Source organism: Bufo gargarizans, chromosome 4 (genome assembly GCF_014858855.1).
Source record: "Bufo gargarizans isolate SCDJY-AF-19 chromosome 4, ASM1485885v1, whole genome shotgun sequence".
Classification (NCBI taxonomy): Eukaryota; Metazoa; Chordata; class Amphibia; order Anura; family Bufonidae; genus Bufo; species Bufo gargarizans.
Genome location: NC_058083.1, coordinates 388,439,475 through 388,452,244, shown reverse-complemented (window position 1 = coordinate 388,452,244; position 12,770 = coordinate 388,439,475). Strand labels below are relative to the sequence as shown.

General features: G+C 43.4%; 1 protein-coding gene across 1 annotated transcript in view; it reads left to right on the top strand.

The window, feature by feature from the left end:
- The first annotated feature begins 394 nt into the window (after positions 1 to 394).
- The window catches only part of LOC122936135 (neuroblast differentiation-associated protein AHNAK-like), a 39,166-nt gene continuing 26,790 nt past the window's right edge, over positions 395 to 12,770 (top strand). Inside the window, exon 1 of the mRNA XM_044292168.1 lies at positions 395 to 501. The gene's annotated coding sequence lies outside the window, so the exon portion shown is untranslated. The remainder of the gene's footprint in view (positions 502 to 12,770) is intronic.

Below are 12,770 nucleotides of genomic sequence, written 5' to 3'. Positions count from 1 at the left end.
TCTTCTCTTCACAATATGAAGTGTTGGGTTCTTCTGTTCCATGAATGGGAAAAGAAGTGTTGTATGCCAGCACCACCATATTGACTTTGGATAGGACCTGAATCTCTTCTGTGTAGCAGAAAGCTAAAGGTGTGACATTAAGTCTTATTAGTAGTTGCCAAACCCAATCCTAAATTAAGAAACGTTCACAGGATAATCCATAGGCTGATTAGTACAGTTGAAGGGAAAGGTGCATCTCATTGGTGACGCCTTTGTAACTTTTGTAGTTTCGCTGTTTACATCTCCTGCGTTTGCATGTGTTCCTGATGTAATTTACTAGGGAACTACTTCACATTTTCCTGGCCCATCCCTTTATGTCACAAAGTTGTATCCACCCAGCATATTTCAGCTTGCAATACTTGTTTGGCTTCTTCAAAGTATAGTCCAAATTGTGACAGGTTCAAGAGCTCATTTCCCTTGAGTCAGGATCACCAGAGACTTCACCTTGGGCATCTTGTAAAGGTAAATATACATACACATATATTACTACTTTGCAACTTAAACTATTTCATTTTTATTCATTTAACTTTTGATTAGCTAGCAAAGGATAATTTCATCACCAGAAGGATTTGGATATATAACTGAATATCATGTGCAAACATTCTACTGTCATATGTTTAAGAATATTAACCACCTTTCAAATGGTTGGTGGCACTTTTTGAAAACATGCTGTACAAATGGAACAGTTACCAAGTGGGACTTTCTGTGCTCTATGCTCTGCAATGCGTTGCTACCACCATTTTATCCAAAAGAAAACCTGCATTATGAGAATACCACTCTGTAAATTTAAGAATAATAAGATATATGCCTGCCTACATGTATAAGACATATTTGCTTTTTTGCATTTAAGATCTGCTGTATCTTCCAAGGGTCTTGTGGAAGATGCTCCACATGATAAATGCAATTTATTTCTATTTTTATAGGTGAGGGTAGGATGGTGTTCTTCTTTTGTGTTTTGTGTATAATCTATATATAATGTCAGAGACTAAGGTGTCCATAAACATATTAGTCTAAAGCTGGACAACCTTAAGAGCATTTGTGTTTTGTGTTTTATCTTGGTGTCAGGGATTATGGTGCCCATATAGATATTAGTCTAAAGTTGGACAACCTAAAGCATGTTCATCCAGTGAATATTAACAGCCTAAATTATTTTAGCCAAATAATGACACCATCATCCATCATCTGGACTGAAGTCAGTAGACTTCATTCCAATAGATGGACAAGGTTTCCTACATTGTCATGAAGTTCTTTTATCCAATAATTATCTTTCTTTGAATGAACGTTCCTATAAAGATCGTTCATTCAAAAGTTGGTCAACAATCCACCTACTTCTATCTAAGTGTAGCCAGTTTTCTGGAAAAGGTAGGCAGTTGTCTGCGTTATTATTACGATCTGCCTTGCGTGACCAACCCATTGGGTGACAAGCTAACAGTGGACAATTGTATAGGGCAACTTTCTTCTTATTGTCCCATCATATGGATTGAAGGTCAGTTTCCCTGTGTTATGTGCTGGAGAGTCTGAATCAGGGGATTATATACCATATATCCAACCTGTGCATCTGCAAGGAGCTCCAGTTAGGGGGCCCCCTGCCCCCCTAAAATCAGCTGCCTGCTGCCTCCTGTCTATTAGATTGCATGCAAAGAAGAGAGCTAATCAATTTCAAGGCACAGTTAATAGTAGATTGTTAGAGAGAAATAACTAGGTGCACTGTAATAAGTGACCGGAGAGCATGGGGCCCATATATTGTTTTTGCACAGGAACCCTCTGCTGTCTGTTAGCCCCTATTCCAGATATGTATGGAGAGAACTCTACATCACCCCTCCCTTCACTACACACCACTGTGGAACCTACAGCATTTGCTTCCAATAATACAGTACATAGCAGAAGATCCAAAATGATATACTGATCCATTCCATTGTATTCCTTTTGGGTGACAGAGCTATGTTTTTCTCCAAATCCACTTGTTTCCTTCTCAGAGATATATAAAATTCTGACTCCCTTGCTGCCCTAAAGGTACCCATACCAATTAGTCTAAAGATGAACAAAATGAACAATTTCGACCAAAATGATAATTCGTTGGGTGACATTCAACAATGAACAATTGTTTTAGCCAACCGATGAAAGGCATCGTCTGAAAAGAAGTTGTTTGCCGTGTTTAAGACTTTCTTCCGATAGTCGCACAAAAGATCTTTCATTTTAAGAACATTCCAGAAAAGTTATTTCATCCTTCGGTTATTTGTCACTAGCAGAAGATCCTGGCTTCGCACGAGTATATTTCATCTACGGTATTTCATTTAATGTTTGTGTGTGTCATTAAAAGATATCGACAGTTTCCACTATAACATTGACCTCTACAGCACCCCGCCCCATTAACAGTGAACTCCACAGTCCCCCACCCCTTAACACTGACCCCCCCACAGTGCCCCGCTACTTTAAAATGGGACCTGTACAGCAGCCTATCCCCTAAATTTGACCTTCACAGCAGCCCACCCCTTTAACAGAGAGTTTCACGGCACCCCACCCTTGACAGTGACCTCCTCAGGAGTCCTCCCCCTTAACAGTGACCTCCACAGTACCCCGCTGCCTTAACAGTCACCTCCACAGCATTTGCCCCTTTAATAGTGGCCCCTGCCCCCTTAACAGTGACCTCCACAGTGTCCGCCCCTTTAACAGTAACCTCCACAGCAGCCTGCCCCCATAACAGTAACATCCACAGTGAATGCCTCTTTAACAGTGACCTCCACAGTGCCTGCCCCTTAACAGTGACCTCCACAGCTCCCTGCCCCTTTAATGCTAGGGCTACACGACGACATGTGTCGCGAAACATTTTTTCTCAACAATTTTTATAATGATAGGCATGGATGACATGGATCAACTTGCAGGATGACAGGCCGAACTGGATGGACAAATGTCTTTTTTCGGCCTTATGTACTATGTTACTATGTTGCACTGCGACATGTGACATGCTGCGATGCGACAGTCGCAAAAAATCCATCCAAGACTATCATTATAAAAATTGTTGCGTGACATTGGTGCGACATCAATGTCGTGCGACACATGTAGCAGTGTAGTTGTGCCCTATGTGTCGTGCGACCTATTGTCGCTTGGCACATGTCGTTGTGTAGCCCTAGCCTAAAGCTGACCTACAGCAGTGAAGAAAAATGTCTGGGTTATTATGGAAACCTGGAGTAAAACTTTGTGTATGTGGAGACTAAGGGCTTGCGAGCTTCTATTGGCTGATAAGGGACATGTGACCGTGTGTATGGCAGTTGGGATATGAAGATAAAGACTTGCAGGCTTGTATTGGCTAATGCAGGTAATTTTTGGGGAATATCTCAGGAACGGTACGTCCTAGAGAGCTGTGACCCCCGTAAGGTTTATTTCCAGGTAGCAAGGGATGTGTATACCAAGTTTTATTGAAATTAATGGTTGCGTTTTTGAGTGATCGCAGAGCATACAGGTCCTTCTCAAAAAATTAGCATATTGTGATAAAGTTCATTATTTTCTGTAATGTACTGATAAACATTAGACTTTCATATATTTTAGATTCATTACACACCAACTGAAGTAGTTCAAGCCTTTTATTGTTTTAATATTGATGATTTTGGCATACAGCTCATGAAAACCCAAATTTCCTATCTCAAAAAATTAGCATATTTCATCCAACCAGTAAAAGAAAAGTGTTTTTAATACAAAAAAAAGTCAACCTTCAAATAATTATGTTCAGTTATGCACTCAATACTTGGTCGGGAATCCTTTTGCAGAAATGACTGCTTCAACGCGGCGTGGCATGGAGGCAATCAGCCTGTGGCACTGCTGAGGTGTAATGGAGGCCCAGGATGCTTCGATAGCGGCCTTAAGCTCATCCAGAGTGTTGGGTCTTGCGTCTCTCAACTTTCTCTTCCCAATATCCCACAGATTCTCTATGGGGTTCAGGTCAGGAGAGTTGGCAGGCCAATTGAGCACAGTAATACCATGGTCAGTAAACCATTCACCAGTGGTTTTGGCACTGTGAGCAGGTGCCAGGTCGTGCTGAAAAATGAAATCTTCATCTCCATAAAGCTTTTCAGCAGATGGAGGCATGAAGTGCTCCAAAATCTCCTGATAGCTAGCTGCATTGACCCTGCCCTTGATAAAACACAGTGGACCAACACCAGCAGCTGACATGGCACCCCAGACCATCACTGACTGTGGGTACTTGACACTGGACTTCAGGCATTTTGGCATTTCTCTCTCCCCAGTCTTCCTCCAGACTCTGGCACCTTGATTTCCGAATGACATGCAAAATTTGCTTTCATCCGAAAAAAGTACTTTGGACCACTGAGCAACAGTCCAGTGTTGCTTCTCTGTAGCCCAGCGTTTCTGCCGCTGTTTCTGGTTCAAAAGTGGCTTGACCTGGGGAATGCGGCACCTGTAGCCCATTTCCTGCACACGCCTGTACACGGTGGCTCTGGATGTTTCTACTCCAGACTCAGTCCACTGCTTCCGCAGGTCCCCCAAGGTCTGGAATCGGTCCTTCTCCACAATCTTCCTCAGGGTCCGGTCACCTCTTCTCGTTGTGCAGCGTTTTCTGCCACACTTTTTCCTTCCCACAGACTTCCCACTGAGGTGCCTTGATACAGCACTCTGGGAACAGCCTATTCGTTCAGAAATTTCTTTCTGTGTCTTACCCTCTTGCTTGAGGGTGTCAATGATGGCCTTCTGGACAGCAGTCAGGTCGGCAGTCTTACCCATGATTGCGGTCTTGAGTAATGAACCAGACTGGGAGTTTTTAAAAGCCTCAGGAATCTTTTGCAGGTGTTTAGAGTTAATTAGTTGATTCAGATGATTAGGTTAATAGCTTGTTTAGAGAACCTTTTCATGATATGCTAATTTTTAGAGATAGGAATTTTGGGTTTTCATGAGCTGTATGCCAAAATCATCAATATTAAAACAATAAAAGGCTTGAACTACTTCAGTTGGTGTGTAATGAATCTAAAATATATGAAAGTCTAATGTTTATCAGTACATTACAGAAAATAATGAACTTTATCACAATATGCTAATTTTTTGAGAAGGACCTGTACATACATACACACATATATACGTCCTTTATATATATATAAACTAGCAGAAGGACCCAGCTTCGCACGGGTATATTTCATATATTTCATTTAATGTTTATGTATGTCATTAAAATATATTGATAGTATCCACTATAACAGTGACATCTACAGTACCCCGCCCCTTTAACAGTGACCTCCACAGCGGCCTGCCCCTTAACAGTAACATCCACAGCAACCTCCCCTTTAAAGGGGTTCTGCAGTTTTTTTAAACTGATGATCTATCCTCTGGATAGATCATCAGCATCTGATCAGCGCTGTTTGAGAAGGCAGCGGCGCTGGTAGTAGTGCGGCGGCCTTCTCGCTGTTTACCACAGGCCCAGTGACGTCACGACTAGTATCACTGGCCTGGGCACGGCTAAGCTCCATTTAAGTGAACAGATCTAAGCCCTGCCCAGGCCATTGATACTAGTCGTGACGTCACTGGGCCTGCGGTAAACAGCGAGAAGGCTGTCAAACCCCTGCCGATCATCCGTTTAAAAAAACTGCAGAACCCCTTTAACAGTGACCTCCACAGCAGCCACCCCTTTATTAGTGACCTCCACAGTACCCCATCTCGTTAACAGCGATTTCCACAATAATCCGCTCCCTTAACAGTGACCTCTACAAAGCTCTGTTTCCTTAAAATCTGACCTCCACAACACCCCACCCCCTTAACAGTGACCTCTATAGCACCCCGCCATTTAACAATGACCTCCATAGCGGACCGTCCCCTTAACTGTTACCTCCACAGTTCCCTGTCCCCTTAACAAAGACCTCCACAGTGCCCGCCCCTTTAACAGTGACCTCAACAGCATCCAGCCCCCTTAACAGTGACCTCCACAGCAGCCTGCCCCTTTAACACTGACCTCCACAGCGGCCGCCCCTTCATTAGTAAACTCCATCTCCTTAACAGTTATTTCCACAACACCCCGTCCCCTTAACAGTGGCCTCTACAGCAATCTGACCTTTAACACTGACCTCCATAAAGTAACAAAATGTCATCCTCATATCAGGTTGTTTTATTTCAGAGCTACCCCTCTATAACCTGCTGCCAGCATATCACACTGCATTTTGTGCTGACAGGTCCTCTTTAACTGTTAGATGGGTGTTCCAGCCCATGAAATCTTTTACAAACACCTAACAGTGATATCAAATGCCACAAAAAGGAATACTTTACCATACCAATCACCTGCTGCTCCCCACCGACACATGACTGCCGTGCAGCCAGTCACTGACTGTAGTGGTGATGTATCGATACCACTGAGGTCACCTCTGTAGCCAATGTACAGATGACACAACCTTGCTGGAGCCGGTTACACAGTGACCGGCGGTGGGACCAGGGAAAATCAGCATAGGAGTGGTAAAGGATTAGTAATGTGAGTGTTAGTCTTTTCGTTATTTAATACCATTATCAGCTGTTTGTAAAAAAAAATCAGGGGTACTGACTAGATCAATGGAGTCAAATAAGACTGGGGCTACACAGCAACGTTAACCGTAAAACATGTAAAGCGTCCAAAAATCACAGCATTGCAATGCTACTGTATTGTACATTGCATTGTAATCAAAGTGAATGGGGTCATGTTGCAAGTTGCAGGGTGCCATGAAAGCATCTCGACATTTGCAAGACGTTATATTTCTTGTAATTATTGGGTCGTGGCAACTTGCAAGTGCAACCCCATTCACTTTTATTATTCTGCAGTGTATAGTATAGCAGGGGCGTTGCTAGGGTCTGAATACATCCGGGGCACAAGCCCACTGTTCTGAAATTTGGGGCAACCCCCACAGATCATCCCCCCACCCCCCTTGTACTTGTTCCGCTGATCCGCTACTTGCGGGCATAAGTTCAGGAAATTCAGTGCGCAATCCCATCCTGCGGCGCGTGATCCAGCGAGACCCGTGACCTCCATTGTCGGGTCTCGTGGGTTCACGCGCCACAGGACAGGATTTCGCACCGAAGTGATTGAACTCATGCCCGCGCAGCCCGCAAGTAGAGGATCAGTGGAACAAGTACAAGGGGGATGTTGAGCAAACTGTGTTCATGCTGCTGAGGACTTACCCTGTTCAGTCAGCTATATAACTCATATTTCTGCCCGATCTCTAGCTCCATACATGCCTATAATGTATTGCCTCAAATGAGACTCTTTAAAGATGGCGTCAGGTAACACGAGACTTCAGTAGTCTTATGCATGCGCCGTTACTGTAAGTAGCAGCTCATGCATTAATATACTACATTACGAATCTGAACCTGGGTTCGTTAATGATTATGGCGCGCATCCATGATCCCGGGTTCGGATTCTTAATGTAATATATTAACACTAGCGTTGCCACTTACAGTAACCTTGCATGCACAAGACTACTGAAGTCTCATGTTAAGAACTTCATAGGAGGCAATACATTATAGGCATGTATGGCGCTAGGGGTCGGGAAGGAATATGAGTTAGGCTACTTTCACACTGGTGTTTTGGTTTCCGTTTGTGAGATCCGTTCAGGGATCATAGACTAAGGGGGGGGGGGGGGGGGGGGCGGGGGTCTTGGAAAGTCAACTAACTGTTGTGAAGCAATGTGAAGTATTCCAAATTTCCATGTTAGGTGTGACAGATATTGGTATGTCTGATATGTCCAGGATGACTAGCTGTACATGAAATATGTGTCACTATGTGGGTAATGCTGATTAACAAGTGTTAGTTGGACCTCAAGTATGTGATCAATGCAGAGACAAAGGGAGTGAAAAGTGTGAAAGTATGTGTGTCACTGAAGAACCACTTCGAGGACTGATTAGTGGAGTGAGGGGGAGGTTAGACGTGAAGATGCCAGGAATGTTGCCGGGCGAGTCCACAGCGGAAAATCCTGGTATAGTGTATGTAAACAATAAAGGGTTAAATTAATGCAACGCTAAGGGTACTTTCACACTTGCGGCAGAGGATTCCGGCAGGCAGTTCCGTCGCAATCCAGAAGCAAACTCATGGCATTTGTCAGACGGATCCGGATGCAAATCCGTCTGACAAATGCATTGCAATACCGGATCCGTCTCTCTGGTGTCATCCGGAAAAACGGATCCGGTATTACATTTTTGGGGCATTTTTAAAGGTCTGCGCAGGCGCAGACTGAAAAACCAGATCCGTTTTGCCTGAACACTTAATGCTGGAACTAACACACTTCAATGTAAATCAATGACAGTAAGTGTTCAGTATTTTTGGCCGGAGATAAGACTGCAGCATGCTGAGGTATTTTCTCCATCCAAAAAAACGTAAAAGGGACTGAACTGAAGCATCCTGAACGGGTTGCTCTCCATTCAGAATGCATTAGGATAAAACTCAATGTGACGGAACTCAATGCCGGAAAACAAAAACGCTAGTGTGAAAGTACCATAATACTGCTAGATTGCTATACTGCAACATAGTTTACTACATGCTAAGGTACATCTGCTGGATACAATTAAGGGTCCATTCACACGTCCGTTGTTTCTTTCCTGATCTGTTCCGTTTTTTGCGGAACAGATCTGGACCAGATCTGGACCCATTCATTTTCAATGGGTCCTGAAAAAAATCGGACAGTACAATGTCTGATTTTTTTTCAGGACCCATTGAAAATGAATGGGTACAGATCTGGTCCAGATCTGTTCCGCAAAAAACGGAACAGATCAGGAAAGAAACAACGGACGTGTGAATGGACCCTTAGGCTGAGTTTCCATCACTGTTTAGCTTTCTGTTCTTCTGATCCGTCAAAAGAAGAGAGAGAAAATAAAACAAAAAACAGGATCATGTAAAAAACCAGATGCATGCAGTACTTTTTTCCCGTCTAAAAAACGGATCTCAGACAGGCATGGCTCAAATAAATAACAAATGATGTAACAGGATCCGTTTTTTTTACAGGATCCGTTTTTTTTCTCTCTCTTCTTCTGACAGATCAGAGGAACAGAAAGCTAAACGGTGATGTGAACTCAGCCTAAGGCCTCTTGCACGTTGTGTGCCCATGGCCATATATGCGGATCCGCAATACATGGGCACCGGCCCATGTGCACTCCGCATCACAGAATGGGTCCACAATCACGGCGATGCAGAACAGAAGCACGGATCGGAACCCCACGGAAGCACTACAGAGCGCTTCCGTGGTGTTTCTCTCTGTGCCTCCGCACCGATAAAAAAATAGAATTTTTTTTGCAGTGTGGACAGATCACGTACCCATTCAAGTTGAATGGGGCTCAATCCGTCCCAGCCGCAGCATGGACGTTGCCCGTGCATTGCGGACCGCAAATTGAGGTCCCTAATGCACGGAGTGGATGCAAAACGTTTGTGTGCAAGAGGCCTAAGTGGGGTAAGGCTCTGTTCCCACTTGAATTCATAACAGAAACCGCAATACCTGATCGGATTCGCTGCAACTGGCAACCAAGGGATCTGATTGAAGATGGGGACAATGGGGTCCTTCTACTTCTGGTCCTCCAAAGGATACTTTGTTTTGAAGGGAAAAATTGTGCTACAAGTAGCAGTCTGCAACGGACACTCCAAAGTCAGATGCTGATAGATGTGAACGAAGCCTAACTATTTCATGAGCTTAGCACAGCCATTTGGATAACACTAGACTACGAGCCCCCGTAGAACGGATCTACAATTTCTTTCTCAGAGAGTATCAATAACTACTTCACTAATAGACCTTATGGAATATTTTATTTGAAATTTAGAAAATTGCTAATTAAATATTACCTATAATGAAGCGGATGTGAATCTGTTCTTTCACTTGAAAAGATTTGGCTAAGGACAAAGAAAATAAAGAAAAAAGCGGATCCTGTAAGAAAACGAATGCTGAGCATCCATCATGCACATTTGGCATTCGTTTGAGCCATTTCCGTCTGAGATCCATTATCTTAGACGAAAAAAAGTCCTGCATGCAGAACTTTTTTTCCATTTAAAATAATGAATTTCAGATGGAAATGGTTAAAACGGATGTAAAATGTGCATGATGGATGCCTAAAATACCGGATCTGTTTTTTTTAATATTTTTTATATTTTCTGAAACCAGCCTAAGGGTATTATCTAATTATCCCGCTCCCCCCTGGGTCTTCAACATTTGCATGCAGCAATCTCCTCCACAGTATCCTCCATACAGACTCATTGTTTGCTGGCAGCAGAGGCTGTTTACACAGTAGACTCTGCTGCCGGCAAACGATGATTTAGGTGCCTACACAAATGATCCCATTATCTGACGAACGAGTGTTTCACTTGTTAAGCAGGTAATTGGCGGCATCTTTACACCTCCATATAATCACTAACGACTGTTCCTATGAACGCACATTAGCGATTATCTGGCAGATTCTCAGCCCGTGTAAAGGGCCCTTTATACAGATCAGGCAAAACCATAATGGGGGACAGGCCAAGGTCAGGGCAGGCTGAGTTCATGCAATCCAGTAAACAATCTGAAGTCAGGGCAGTACAGAGCTGGATAGACACAATGGAAATTGGACTGTAAACCATCAGGTACCTGTACTGGATAATGATGACAAGTGACCTAGCTGAAAGAATTTGACAGCTTAGAAAATGCTGTGATTTTATCAAGTTTATATACACTATGGGGGTCATTTATTAAGACCGCTGTTCTAGACTCCGGTCTTAATAAAGCCCTGCACTGGTGGTAGATCCGCCAAAGTTATGTAGAGGCGTCCTGTACTTTGGCGGATCCACCGCTGCTTCTAAATGTAAGACAGCTTCCTAGCCAGCCCGTCCCGTTACCCACCCATGTCAAACCCAATTTTTTAGACCTGGGTTTGACAGGGAGAAGTCGCAGATTTTTTTAGACCTGGTGAGCAGGGAGAAGTCGCAGATTGTGGTGCAAAGGACTTTTGCGCCGCAATCGGCACCAGAAATACACCTAATTTATGCATATTTCTGTTTAATAAATGCCCCCCTATGAGTCACTATGTCCTTTATATCAGCTAGTAGCAGACACTTCATAAATTCCTCTTTTTTGTACAGCCTCATCTGGTATGTACAATTTATAATACACGTCCAATAGCTCCAATCTGAATGAGTATGTATCTGTTTTTACTTTGCCCCTTATATTATGTACCCGTTATGCTGTATTCTCTTAACAAGTATCTTGGCATGTGGAACATTTGGCTTTATTTTTAGTGAAAGGAGTCTGTCTGGTTTGACTGCATTTCAGGTGGGGTGCGCCTGTGATTTCTTTTGATCAATTTTTTCCTAGATTGTACAAGGAATCTGTTTTTCAGACTGCTGCCAACACTGGTCTGTTTCACGGTATGTTTGCTCGAGTACGTAGCTATGAGCATGACCATAAATGTTCAAACTGCGGATATGCAAAACACGGATAGCGCCCGTGTGCACGCCACATCACAGTGCGGACTTATTGACTTCAGTGGGTTCGTGGACCGCATGTTCCGGGGAAGTATAGGACATGTCCTAATATTTGCGGTGCTGCCATACGGATGCAGAAGCATGTGGAAGGGCTTCTGTGTGCCTCCCCATCTGTGCGACCGCACTGTGTTGTGCATGTCCTATGCTTCGCCACAACATGCGGACGCATTAAAGTCAATGGGTCCGCACTGTGATGCGGCATGCACACAGCTGGTATCTGTGTTTTGTGGATTCATGGTCTGCAGACAGCAAAACACTTACGGTGGTGTGCATGAAGCCTAACACTTTGAATAGGTCGTATCTGTACCCATGTTTATATTCATTTTGGATCCATTTAAAGAGGACCTGTCACCCAAAAAATGCAATGCAATCTGAAAGCAGCATGTTATAGATCAGGAGAAGCTGGGCAGATTGGTATATATATTTGTGGGAAAAGATTCAGTAAAACTTGTAATTTTTACATTTACATCTGCAGCCTTGTGAAGTGCTATAAGTACAGGAGGGAGGAGTTATCAGTGACTGACAGCGATCTCTGTATTCACACAATGCTATCAATCACTGATAACATCTCCCCCTGTACCGATATCTCTTCACGGGAGGTAGAAAAAAAGCTGAGATATAAATGTATAAATTACAAGTTTTACTGAATGTTTTCCCACAAAAATATACATCAATCTGCTTGGCTTTTCCTGCTTTACAACATGATGCTGACAGATTGGTGACAAGTCCTCTTTAAGCTAAATATTGTGAAACTAAACCATCAGTAATTTCCTAATAAAAATTTTCTTATTTTTATCATTCCTGATGATGGGGGGATATTTAATTGATCAGAGAAGAACAACAGTGAGGAAATCAAACTCACTGCAAAATACAGGTGCGGTGCTGAGCAGACTGTAATCAGTGAAGGTGCTAGTACAAAGGGCATTTCACTACCATTACCCGCCTTGCCCATAAAGGTTTTCATTGAAATATCAGTTTCTAATGTTGTGCCCCCCCACCCTGTAGATATCTATCTGTTGTGACACTACAACACCCAGCATTCCTGTGCATTATGCTAGAAGTTGTAGTTTTGCAACAGCTGGAGAACCACAGGTTGGAGACCATTTCTCTAAGATACAACTGAAATTGACCGCCAGGTTAAAGGGGTTATCCAGAGTCCTGATATTGATCTATCCTCAGGATAAGTCATTAATATCCTATGGGTGACTGTTTGATACTCCACCCCCCCCCCCCCCCCCCCCCCCACTGATCAGCTGTTCCCTGCAACCTCCAGACCTAG